General features: G+C 38.0%; 1 protein-coding gene across 18 annotated transcripts in view; it reads right to left on the minus strand.

Annotated features, from left to right (window-relative positions):
• The window catches only part of CCDC171 (coiled-coil domain containing 171), a 445,777-nt gene that overhangs the window by 268,281 nt on the left and 163,214 nt on the right, over nt 1-14,282 (minus strand). The gene's annotated exons all lie outside the window — the stretch shown is intronic.

The raw sequence follows: 14,282 nt of genomic DNA on the forward strand, positions 1-14,282 counted from the left end.
ACCTGTATTATACAGATATATAATACAGAAATAGCTGGGATATGCTTTCAATATAATACAGCAGAAGGTAAGTAGATGAAACAAGATTGGTTCTTAAGTTGATAAATGTTGATCTGAGCAGTGAGGGCAACAGATTTTGTTATACTATTCTGCCTCCTTTTGTACATATTTGAAATTTTTCATAAAAAAAGATATGCAATTAATTACTGGATGAATTTGAAGGAAGAAAGATCATAGGAGAATCTTATCTTTTTTAAAGTAAACTTTATTGAGGTTTCTCTTGGGAGTAAAAAAAAAACATGTTCATTATACATATTTCTGCTCTTATAGGTAACACATTTTTCCTTTATTCTTATAATTTTAAAAAATTCAAAAATGTATTTAAATGCAGGTGTTATTTGATTATTTTTCCTTGTAAAGCAGTGATCTCATCTGGCATGCTACAATCTTTTTTATCTCAAACAAGTGTTTTTGAATTATGTCTTCAGTTATTACATTTGTTTCATTTACTCTAGTTTTTGCCTTAGAAAGACGTACAATCTTTTCATTGGTACTCCATATTATCATCTTTTCCCTTTGTTTTTCTTTCCTTATCTGTTTTCTTTGTTCTTTTCCTCTGCATTTTATCTGTGTTCTTTTTTCTATATTTTGTCCTCCAAATCACCAATCTAAAATGTTAATTGTAGATTGTAGATTTTCTAATGTCAATTCTGTCATAGCTACTCACAATTTTTTAATCTACTATCCTATTTTTAGTTTCCTTAGACTCCTTCTTTATGTCATTCCTTCCCCTGTTAATCTTACTGGGTTTTTTCGGAGTAGAAGGAAAATCAGCCTTTTTCTATTTCAGCCTATTCTTTCCATATTAATCCCATTTGAAAAAGGTCATTTCTTTTTGTAGCCTACTGTGGACGCCAAATAGCTTCTAAATTTTATTCCGATTTCCATGGTGAATCATTTCACCACTCTGTTCTAAATGTACCAGGTACTGCTCCTTTCCACTTGTTTTGTGGTGCTTAGTTTTTCACAAATTCTATTTAGTTTTCCTTAATTTTTAAATGAAAAAAAAGAGTAAAACCCTAACAATATTTAGAAAGTTTGAAAAAAGACTGTATGTATAAATTCTCCAAAGTTCTACTCTGAATCAATTACATGGTGATAAAACTCCCTCTAAGATCAATATCTGAAGCTACGTGAGTATACACGGTTCCTATTATATTTTTCAGCAAGTAGCAATCCCTGAACTTAGGTGGTATCATCTCCCAATCTACTCCCTGGACTTCTGGCACATATAGTTTGACTATAGGGAAAATTTTATCTCTAGTATGAACTGCTACCAATGTTTTTTTGTCTTGATTCCTAGAGACAATACAAAGGAGACTTCTCAGAACTTTACCTCCAATCCGTGGGTCATTCCTGGCTGGCTGTATTCTGGGAGTTACAAGGAGATAGTATGGGAGTTGAAAGAAAGATGGGGAAAATACTCTTATTGCCTCAGAAAGCAGCACCTACACAGTAGAAAGATAGCTTCCCAATGTTATAGTTGGTACAGACCCTCCATTTTCAAAAGAGGGAGGATACCGTGGCAGGAAAACAAAATGTCTGTCTACTGTCATAGGATAAGTCAAAGGGAAGTTGATTGTACTTTCATTCCAGTTCTATTGACTATGTATTATATATACTCTCCCCAAGGGAGGGTGAATATTTATTCGATTTCCAGCATTACTATGTGTTTTCAACATTTCTGTGCAATCATTAGTATGAAAGTGTGGAACTATTTTATAGGAGGCTACCAGGCTGTTGACACTTTAAACTTGATTGTTTGACAAATCATAAATAACAACGTAGGCACGAAGCAATGCTTAATAATCAGTATTTTGGGGGTGCAGTGGCTCATGCCTGTAATCCCAACACTTTGGGAGGCCAAGACAGGCAGATCACCCGAGGTCAGGAGTTCAAGACCAGCCTGGCCAACATGGTGAAACCCCATCTCTACTAAAAGTACAAAAATTAGCCGGGCGTAGCGCTGGACGCCTGTAATCCCAGCTACCTGGGAGGCTGAGGCTGGAGAATTGCTTAAACCCAGGAGGTGGAGGTTGCAGTGAGCCAAGATCATGCCACTGCACCTCAGCCTGGGCGACAGAGCAAGACTCCATCTCAAAATAATAATATTAATAATCAGTATTTTTAATTATCTGAATGTTTTCTTTATACAATACTATACTCTCTACAAACAATTTAAAACTTAAAGAGAAATAAGGATAACAAGATGAAACACAATGAATTGTTTCAGTTCAGTCATTTAAAATTCACGTCTCCAGAAAAAGTAGGAAAGAGAGGGAGAATAATAGTATGCTTTTAAACTGTGGGATGAATGATAACACCCCATTTCCAGGAAAGCCTATGAAGTTGAGATATAACTGTAAAGTAAGGAAGGGAGAAAGTGGATAAATAAAAAGAAGGCAGAAAACCCAAAGAGAAGAGAACAAGAAGACTATAAAAGATGGTTGGAAATGAGTAGTGATTAGCATAAAGTTAAATGGCATAGTTTCACTTTATTCCAACTATCAACTATCTTTAACATACTCTGAATAGATTAAGCAAAATAGAAATGAGTTTCTATTGTTATCAAATCGTAACCAAAGTAACTATGCCTGAAACAAAATATTCTGACATTTACAAGCATTCTTTGCATTAAGAAAAGTCAAAAAATGTACATTGGCATATATTAATGACCTCATTACAAAATGTTGAGTGCTCAGTAAAGCTACTCCCTTGGATTTCATAAACTGAAACTATGAGTATAATGAAGTACAGCAAGTACAGTGAATTAGGAGATAACGGAAGCAAGAGAGAAGAAATCTGCAAATGACAACAGAGGAAACTGTGTGCTGCTCCTATAGCCATCCTCTGCTTCTCAACCACCCATGAGACTCTAGTTAAAAAGATACCAGCTACAAGGTTCACAAGAACAATTAAAAATTCTCAAGAGCATACTAGGTGTAGGCAATATTCCTTTATGAAAGAAGTAAAGCAGGAGAGGGGGGAGGAAAAATCCAATTTGCTGTCTTGATTTTCCCAAGAGCACTCCCTGAGACTGCCCAATTCCTAGGTGACACATACATGCCCAAAGGAATCAAATGCTACTGCTTTTATTTCCTGGGATCCTTCAGCCTCTCTAGGTAAAAAGGAAAAGAACACCTCTAGAGTATTACAAATGATTTCGTCAAGGAAAACTGAAGAAAGTTGGAGTCTCAGTGAACATGAAAGTCAACCACCCTAAAAAAATTCAAGACTGAGCCACAAGGAAGACTTTCTTTCATGAATCCTAAGAAGAAAAAGTCACATTCTTGATGTTTGCTGACACCCTCAGGCATAAGTGAAACTATTAGAAGAAATACTCACAGCAAAAATACTACATGGGGCTGGGCACAGTGGCTTACACCTATAATCGCTGCACTTTGGGAGGCTGGGGTGGGAGGATTGCTTAAACTCAGGAGTTTGAGACCAGCCTGGGCAACATGCTGAAATCCCATCTCTATAAAAAATACAAAATTTAGCCAAGCATGATAGCATGTGCTGTAGTCCCAGCTACTTGGGAGGTGAGGTGGGAGGATCACTTGAGCCCAGAAGGTTGAGACTGCAGTGAGCCATGACTGCACCACTGCACTCCAGACCGACCAACAGAGTGAGATCCTGCCAAGAAAAGAAAAGATGCGGAGAAAGAAAGAAAGGAAGGAAGAAAGGAAGGAAGGAAGGAAGGAAGGAAGGAAGACTACGTGGGTTCAAAGTAGAAAAGGATTTCCCCACACACATCCTACTATAAGAATTTCTACCTGAAAAGAAATGAGACAGGAGCAACTGTAGTGCTTCAATTTTAGTTGATAGTAGAAAGCAGAAATAGGAAATAAATGTCCCTAATGATAGAGGCAATCAAGATGACATTTCTACGATCCATGAAAGATTGTACATCTGTTCCACTGGAGGTCAATCTTTCTGGTGACTTCTTATGGATGCTACCCAAAGAGCTGCTATAATTTAGAAAGAGATTCCATGATCACCTTTATAACTTCAAAACTTAAAATGTAAAATAGACCTTCAACCTGATATTAATTCATTCATATTTTTATTCATATTCAACAAATACTTTTTGAGTGACTGTTTTGTGCCAAGCACTATTCCAGCTGCTTAAAATACACTAATGATTAAAGGAGACAAAGATTCTTATCCTCATGGAACTGAAATATAATAATAAATGTTCCATATACTATGATAGAAATGTTTGACTGCAATAGGTGCTATGGGGGAAAAAAGTAGCGCATGCAAGGAAGAGACATAGTGACCCCAAATAACATAGGAATGGGAAGTAAGCAAGCTTCATAGACAAGGTGAGATCTGAGCACAGGCCTAAGGAAGACAAGAAAGACAGCTATGCAGATACACTAGGTAAAAAGCTTTCTGGGTAGAAGGAATGGTCAGTACAAAGGCATCTAAGGCAAAAGCATGCTTGGCATATTCAAGAAATGGCAAGAGACTAGAGTGGCCCAAACACAGGGAAGGAGGGGAGAGTAGTGGGAGGTGAGGCCAAAGAAGCAATGAAAAACAAGCAAGCCATTGATACCATTTTGGCTTCTAAGTAAAGCACAGGACCCTACAAGGTTTAGAGCAAAGGAATGATATACTCTAACTTAGGTTTTTTGTTGCTGTAGTTTCCGTCCAGCTTTACGGAAGTATAATTGCCAAAAAAGATTATATACATTCAAAGTGCAAAACTTGAATATTTGATATCCATATACACTATGAAATGATTACCACAACCAAGTTAATTAACACATCCATCACCACACTTAGTTATCTGCGTGTGTGTGTGTGTGTTGTAAGGATACTTAAGATCTATTAGCAAATTTCAAGTAAACAGTATTATTTCAGTATTATTAACTATAGTCACCATGTTGTACATTAGATCCCCAGAACTTACTCTACACCTGTAAGTCTGTAACTTAAGCTCATAAACGGTCCTTCTGGTAGCTACAGAGAAAACAGACTGAGGGGAGCAAAGGTGGAAGCAGAGAGACCCATTAGTCACAAGAAGGCCAGGGTTAGAGGCATTAGGAAACAAGGCGTAAACTGTTACACTGACCACAGGTGAGGAGATCAAGTTAAATCCTCTCGGTAAATAACTTCTGGAACACCTGGACTAACTGAAATTTGGCTTATCTGCTACCTGAATATAAGCTGGTGGGACACGTGCATCGGAAAGTTTCTTAATGTAGAAAACTACAAAATCTGAAGGAGACAGTGAATCGAAAACCTGAGAATTACTGCCAGCTCTAAATTAAGATTAATTCAAGAAAATAGTTTTCATTCATTTCATTTTGAAAAGCAAGCCCAAAAAACAATTTTGCTACTGTCCCTATAAATTTCTACCATGGATTACTTTTCCTGAAATAGAGGTTAGATACAAAGCATGTATTAAACTGAAGGGTATGTCAAGAAACAAAAAGGAGGTAAAGCGCCACTGCCTTCTTGCCGTAGCTAAAAAAGAGAAAATCTCTGGAAAATTCTTCCCAAGATAACAGAATTAATTATTTATTTATTCATTTGTTAAAGATGGGATCTCATTATGTTGCCCAATCTGGACTTGAACTCCTAGGCTCAAGTAATCCTCTTCCTTCAGCCTCGGGAGTAGCTGGGACCATACGTGCACACCTAGCACTTGACTACTGAATTAATTTTGTTACAAATTCTAAGAATGTGCTACCAACACACACACACACAAATGTCACTATTTAAAGTAGATTTTTCCCTCAAAGATATCCTAACATACCTTGTTTTATTGCATTTCATTCTACAGTGCTTCACAGGTACTGCGATTTTTACAAACTGCAGGTTTGTGGCAACCTACCTTGAGCAAGTCTATTGGCACCATGTTTCCAACAGCATGTGCTCTCTATGTGTCTCCATGTCATATTTTGGTAATTCTTGCAGTATTTCAAAGTTTTTCATGATTACTATATATATTATGGTGATCTATGATCAGTGATCTTTAATGTTATTATTGTAATTGTTTTGGGACACCACAAATCATGCCCATAGAAGATGGTGAACTTAACCAATAAATGTTGTATGCTCTAGTATGGAGGTTTCTCAAAAAACTAAAAATAGAACTAGCATATGATCCAGCAATCCCACTGCTGAGTATGCATCCAAAAGAAATGAAACCAGTATCTCGCAGAGATATCTTCAATCCCATGTTAACTGCAGTGCTAGTCACAATAGCCAAATACAGAATCCACATAAGTGTCCATCAATGGATAAAGGGATATTTTAAGTGGGATATATACACATTGAAATATTACTCACCCATAGAAAAAGAATCGTGTCATTTGTGGCAACATGGGTGAAACTGGAGGACATTATGTTAAGTGAAATAAGCCTGGCACAGAAAGACAAATACTACATGTTTTCACTCATACGTGAGAGCTAAAAAAAAATTGATCTCATGGAGGTAGACAGAAGAATGGTGGTTACTAGAGGCTGGTGGTGGGGTGGTAATGAAGATAGGTATATTAATGGGTATAAACAAGGACTCGCCTTTCTAGAAGGTTTCTAGTTCACATTCGTGCTACTCCAGTGAAAACATGAATGATAAGAAAAACAACCAGCCTTATTACTGATATGGAGAATGGTCTGCACAGATCAAACCAGCCACAACATTCCCTTAAGCCAAAGCCTAATTAAAAACAAGGCCCAGCCAGGCGCAGTGGCTCACACCTGTAATCCCAGCACTTTGGGAGGCCAAGGCGGGCAGATCGCTTAAGGTCAGCAGTTCGAGACCAGCCTGGCCAACATGGTGAAACCCCATCTCCACTAAAAATTAAAAAAAATTAGCTGGGTGTAGTGGCACACACCTGTAGTCCCAGCTACTCAGGAGGCTGAGGCAGGAGAATCGCTTGAACCCAGGAGAGGAAGGTTGCAGTGAGCAGAGATCGCGCCACTGCACTCCAGCCTGGGCAACAGAGTGAGACTCCGTCTCAGGGAAAAAAAAAAACAAAAACCAAGGCCCTAACTCTCTTTAATTTGATGAAGGCTGAGAGAGGTGAGGAAGCTGCAGAAGAAAAGGTGAAAGCTAGGAGAGATTGGTTTATGAAGTTCAAGGAAAGAAGCCTTCTACATAACATAAAAGTGTAAGACCAAACAGCAACTGCTGATGTAGAAGCTGCAGCACGTTATCCGCAGTTCTAACTAAAATCACCGATGCAGGTAGCTACACTAAACAACAGATTTTCAGTGTAGACTAAATAGCCTTTTGTTGCAAAATGTCACCTAGGACTTTCACAGCTAGAGGGGAGAAGTCAATGCCTGGCTTTAAGGCTTCAAAGACAGGCTGACTCTCTTGTTAGGGGCTAATGTTGCTGGTGACTTTAAGTTGAAGCCAATGCTCATTTGCCATTCAAAAAATCCTAGGGCCCTTAAGAATTACGCTTTATCTATTCTGCCTATGCATTTATAGAGCACAAGGAGAGTAGATATAGAATAATTCCTAAGGGCCCTAGGATTTTTTGAATGGTAAACGAGCATTGGCTTCAACTTAAACTGACAAGCTACATTACCAGCTACAAGGGCACAGGCAGAGTTGATAAAGTATAATTCTTAAGGGCCACAGGATTTTTGAATGGTAAATGAGCACTGGCTTAAACTTGGATGACAAGTTGGAACAGCTCATACGGATGACAGCTCATCTCTTCACAGAATGTTTAACTGAATATTTTAAGCCCACTGTTGAGACTTACTACTCACAAAAAGATTCCTTCCAAAACATTATCGTTCATTGACAATGTACTTGGTCACCCAAGAGCTCTGAGATGTATAAGGAGATTAATGTTGTTTTCAAGCCTGATAACACAACATCCATTCTGTAGCCCATGGATCAAGAAGTAATTTTTACTTTCAAGTCTTATTATTTAATAAATACATTTCATAAGGCTATAGCTGCCATAGATGGTGATTCCTCTGATGGATCTGGGCAAATTACACTGACAACTTCTGTAAAGAATTCACCATTCCAGGTGCCATTAGAAACACTTGTGATTCATGGGAATAAGTCAATATGTCACAGGAACTTGGAAGAAGTTGATTCCAATCCTCATGGATGACTTTGAGGGGTTCATTATAAAATGACAACAAAGGATTTAGGATATTACATAAATGTAGTTGATAAACCAGCAGCAGAGTCTGAGACAACTGACCTCAATTTTAAAAGAAATTGTATACTCCGGAGAGGCGGAGGTTGCAGTGAGCCAAGATCGTGCCACTGCACTCCAGCCCAGACAACAGTGCGAGACTCTGTCTCAAAAAAAAAAAAAAAAATGGAATTGTACTGATGGTAAAATGGTATCAAATAGCATGGCATGGTACAGAGAATTCTTTCATGAAAGTAAGAGTCAACTGATGGAGCAAATTTCATCACTGTCATCTTAAGAAATTATATCCATATGTAGAAGAATGAAAGTAGACCCCTCTTCCTGTATTAAAAAATCAACTAAAAATGGAGTAGAGACTCAAACATAAGACCTGAAACTACAAAACTACTAGAAAAAACATATGGGAAATCCTTCAGGACACTGATCTAGGCAAAGATTTTATGGCTAAAACCTCAAAAGCACAGGCAACAAAAACAAAAATAAACCAATGGGACTATATTAAACTATATAGCTTCTGCCCAGCAAAGGAAACAATCAACAGAGTGAAGAGACAACCTGTAGAATGGGAGAAAATACTTACAAACTATTCATCAAACAAGGGACTAATATCCAGAATATACAAGGAACTCAAACAACTCAACAGCAAAAAAACACCCAAATGATCCCAATAAAAAGTACGCGAAGGACATAAGTAGACATTTCTCAAAAGAAGACATACTAATGCCCAACAAGTATATTTTAAAATGCTCGTTAGTTGATGCAGTCTCTTCCTAGTCTCGATGGTCTTTACATTTTGGCATGATTTTGCAGCAGCTGGTACCGGTTGTGCCTTTCCACGTTTAGTGCTTCCTTCAGGAGCTCTTTTAGGGCAGGCCTGGTGGTGACAAAATCTCTCAGCATTTGCTTGTCTGTAAAGGATTTTATTTCTCCTTCACTTATGAAGCTTAGTTTGGCTGGATACGAAATTCTGGGTTGAAAATTCTTTTCTTTAAGAATGTTGAATATTGGCCCCCACTCTCTTCTGGCTTGTAGGGTTTCTGCCGAGAGATGCGCTGTTAGTCTGATGGGCTTCCCTTTGAGGGTAACCCGATCTTTCTCTCTGGCTGCCCTTAACATTTTTTCCTTCATTTCAATTTTGGTAAATCTGACAATTATGTGTCTTGGAGTTGCTCTTCTCGAGGAGTATCTTTGTGGCGTTCCCTGTATTTCCTGAATGTGAATGTTGGCCGGCCTTGCTAGGTTGGGGAAGTTCTCCTGGATAATATCCTGAAGAGTGTTTTCCAACTTGGTTCCATTCTCCCTGTCACTTTCAGGTACACCAGTCAGATGCAGATTTGATCTTTTCACATAGTCCCATATTTCTTGGAGGCTTTGTTCATTTCTTTTTATTGTTTTTTCTCTAAACTTCCCTTCTCACTTCATTTCATTCATTTCATCTTCCATCACTGATATCCCTTCTTCCATTTGATTGCATCGGCTCCTGAGGCTTCTGCATTCTTCACGTAGTTCTCGAGCCTTGGTTTTCAGCTCCATCAGCTCCTTTAAGCACTTCTCTGTATTGGTTATTCTAGTTATACATTCTTCTAAAGTTTTTTCAAAGTTTTCAACTTCTTTGCCTTTGGTTTGAATATCCTCCCGTAGCTCGGAGTAATTTGATCGTCTGAAGCCTTCTTCTCTCAGCTCGTCAAAGTCATTCTCCGTCCAGCTTTGTTCCGTTGCTGGTGAGGAACTGCGTTCCTTTGGAGGAGGAGAAGTGCTCTGCTTTTTAGAGTTTCCAGTTTTTCTGCTCTGTTTTTTCCCCATCTTTGTGGTTTTATCTACTTTTGGTCTTTGATGATGGTGATGTACAGATGGGTTTTTGGTGTGGATGTCCTTTCTGTTTGTTAGTTTTCCTTCTAACAGACAGGACCCTCAGCTGCAGATCTGTTGGAGTACCCGGCCGGCCGTGTAAATTCCACTTGACCCAGCCATCCCATTACTGGGTATACACGCAAAGGACTATAAATCATGCTGCTATAAAGACACATGCACACGTATGTTTATTGTGGCATTATTCACAATAGCAAAGACTTGGAACCAATCCAAATGTCCAACAATGATAGACTGGATTAAGAAAATGTGGCACATATACACCATGGAATACTATGCAGCCATAAAAAATAACCAGTTCATGTCCTTTGTAGGGACATGGATGAAATTGGAAATCATCATTCTCAGTAAACTATTGCAAGAACAAAAAACCAAACACCACATGTTCTCACTCATAGGTGGGAACTGAACAATGAGAACACATGGACACAGGAGGGGAACATCACACTCTGGGAACTGTTGTGGGGTGGGGGAAGGGGGAGGGATAGCATTGGGAGATATACCTAATGCTAGATGACGAGTTAGTGGGTGCAGCGCACCAGCATGGCACATGTATACATATGTAACTAACCTGCACATTGCGCACATGTACCCTAAAACCTAAAGTATAATAATAATAAATAAATAAATAAATACATACATAAAAAGCTTACTTGAAAAATAAAATAAAATAAAATAAAATGCTCAAATCACAAATCAGGGAAATGCAAATCAAAAGCACAATGAGATATCATCTCACCTCAGTTAGAATGGCTAGTAGCAAAAAGACAAAAAAAAAAAAATAACAAATGATGGGGAAGATGTGGATAAAAGAGAACTCTTACACATTGTTGGTGGGAATGTAAATTAGTACAGCTATTATGAAAAATAGTATGGAGATTTCTCAAAAAAAACTAAAAATAAGCCAGGCACGGTGGCATGCACCTGCAGTCCCAGCTACTCAGGAGGATGAAGTGGGAAGATTGCTTGAGACCAAGAGTTCAAGACTAGCCTAGGCAACATCCCAAGAGTCTATCTCCTTAAAAAAAAAAAAAAAAAAAAAAAAAACTAAAAATAAAGCTACCATATGATCCAGCAATCCCACTACTGATATTTATCCAAAGGAAAGAAAATCAGTATATCAAAGGGATACCTGCACTGTCACATAAACTAGAGTATTATTCACAATAACCAAGATATAGAATCAACCTAAGTGTCTAGCAATGGATAAATGGATAAAGAAAATGTGGTATGAGCCAGATGCTACCATACCTAAAGTCCTAGCTATTTAGGAGGCCGAGGCAGGAGGATTGTTTGAGCCCAGGAATTCTAGGCTATCCTGAGCAACACAGCAACACACTGTCTCTAAAAAAATAAGAGTATGTGATGTGTGTGTGTATATATATACATATACACGCACATACAGACACATAATGGAATACTATCCAGCCATAAAAAAGAATGAAATCCTGTCATTTGTAGCAATGTAAATAAAACTGGAGGTCATTATGTTAAGTTAAATAAGCCAGGCACTGAAACACAAATATCCTATGTTCTTTTTTTTTTTTTTTGAGATGGGGTCTTGCTCTGTCGCCCAGGCTGGAGTGCAGTGGCACGATCTCAGCTCACTGCAAGCTCTGCCTCCCGGGTTCGTGCCATTCTCCTGCCTCAGCCTCCCGAGTAGCTGGGACTACAGGCGCCCGCCACCACGCCTGGCTAATTTTTTGTATTTTTAGTAGAGACGGGGTTTCACCGTGTTAGCCAGGATGGTCTCAATCTCCTGACCTCGTGATCCACCCTCCTCGGCCTCCCAAAGTCCTGGGATTACAGGCATGAGCCACTGCACCCGGCCCTTATGTTCTTACTCACACGTGAGAGCTAAAAAAGTAGGTCTCACAGAGGAAGAGAGTAGAATAGTGGTTACTAGTGGCAGTGTGGAGGATGGTATTGAAGAGAGGTAGATTAATGGGTATTAACATATAGTTAGATAGAAGAAATAACTTCTAGAGTTCAATAGCACAGTAGGGTGACTACAGTTAACAACAATACATTTTACATTTCAAAATAGCCAGAAGATTTGAAATGTTCCCAATAGAAAGAAATGCTAAATGTTCAAGGTGACCAGTATCTTAAACACCCTGATTTGATGATTACACATATTTTATGCATGTATCAAAATATCACATGCACCCCATAAATGTGTATGAAAGTAAGTAAAATTATTCTGTATCCATTTTTTAGGTAACAAAAAAGAAATTGCCACAGCTAATCCAACCTTCAGCCACCACCACCCTGATAAGTCAGCAGCCATCAACATCAAAGCAAGACTCTCCACCAGCAAAAAGGTTATGACTCACTGAAGGCTCAGATGATCATCAGCATTTTTGGGCAATAATGCATTTTTTAATTAAGGTATGTGGATTTTTTGACATAATGTTCTCACAACTTAATGGACTATAGTATAAACATAACATTCAAACATACTGGGAAGCTAAAAAATTCGTGACTCACTTTTTTGCTTATGTAACAAAAACCCATCTGAGCAGAAACAGAGTCCATTATAAAGGTACAGAGCTGTTTTATGCAAGCCAATAGGAGGAATGAAACCAGGTCCCAAGCAGTTATGTAAATCAATCAGGATGTAAATTAAATACTCAGAAGAGGTCATCAGCAAGATAATTTAATGAAGAGACTACAGAAATGTGTACAGGTTAACAGACCCCAAAAGGTATGATGAGGCACCAAAAGCAAGCAAGAGTAGAAAACGAATATTATGTCTTAGCTTAAAAGGTCAAGTGGAGAGAATGTCACCACAGTCCAACAAGAGCCACAGCCATGAAAGAGGGCCCACCCAACAGGCACCGTGGCTGTTGAAAAACGAAGTCACTGCCAAAAATGCAGTGGAGCAGAGGAAGCAGAGGAAATAAATACTTTGACTGCTTTCTTCTCTCATTCCCTTAATCTCCTGTGGGTGCACCTACTGTCCAAACCCAACCAGAAGCCAGAAGGTGAAGGAGCCCAGATCCACAGAAGTCAGCCTCCCAAGGCAACAGCAAAACGGAGAACAGAGGAGAATGGATCAGCAAGGGGAGAAGGGTGTAAAGGAGAGAAAAACCAGCACAAAATGGAAACATGTTACCACTCTGTAACAATCCAAAAATCACTAATTCAGTGCACGGTCCTTTCGCAGGAACACATTCCCTGTAATACACAAAGTATGCATCTATACAGAAAATGAGGAAGATAAAAAAAGGATGGTTAATAAAAGAATAAAAATTAAAATTTTAATAGAAAACTCTGTAGGCTTAGTAATAACTTATGAGTTGCTTTGTTACCAACTATTTTACTTTAAAACTCAAACGAGACATGACCACATTATTCTTAGCTTTTCTAATTCAACTCTGAATAAATATTTAAAATAATATTGAGGCATATGATATACTGTGACAATATTTAACAATTTTTAAAGATCCTAACACCATTAAACACCACTGATACATCTCAATAATAAAAAAGTACCAGTGCAAACGAAAATTTTCTCCTCCAAAGCTGTAACAAATATAATTGAAACTGGATACCTATACCTACTTTTATGACACTTTTATATCCTTTGATTTGTCCATGATAACAAATTATGATTATGATACAGTAATGCTTTTGGGAAAAGTTTACATAAAAACAAAGATAGTTACACATTAATTTCATAAAAGCTGAAAACACAGAGACTTAAAACATAGACAATAGCAAAGCACACTACATTTCTAATAGCTTACCAACTGAGAAACCTGCAGGTCCACAAGGTGAAATATGAACCTTGATGAGGTTGTTCCAAGTTTTCAAGGACAAAAACTTCCTGAACTTAAGAGCTCTCTAAAGAACTTATTTGCGAAATTGCTGTTAGATTCCTTTTAAAAATGTTTTTTTAAAAAACAGTCCTGCAGCTCAATTTTTAACAGTGATAAATTTAATTTTATGTGCCTTCTGAAGAATAGAATTGTGTTAGAAGACCACCAAATAATTCAAGGCTGAAAGGAGGGCAAAAGAAAACTGAGGAGGAAAAGTATTTATGTCAAAGCTACTATAGCACACATAATAACATAAACACAAAACACTAAGAAAGTAGAAATAGTGAACAGAATTCATTAGCCAACCATTGCTTTTGCCAGTTCTCAAAATATGTCTACCTAGTTAATATATAATTTTATAGCTCTTTATCATATGAAGTGGGCT

The sequence above is a fragment of the Pongo pygmaeus genome, chromosome 13, assembly GCF_028885625.2.
Source record: "Pongo pygmaeus isolate AG05252 chromosome 13, NHGRI_mPonPyg2-v2.0_pri, whole genome shotgun sequence".
In the NCBI taxonomy this organism is placed as follows: Eukaryota; Metazoa; Chordata; class Mammalia; order Primates; family Hominidae; genus Pongo; species Pongo pygmaeus.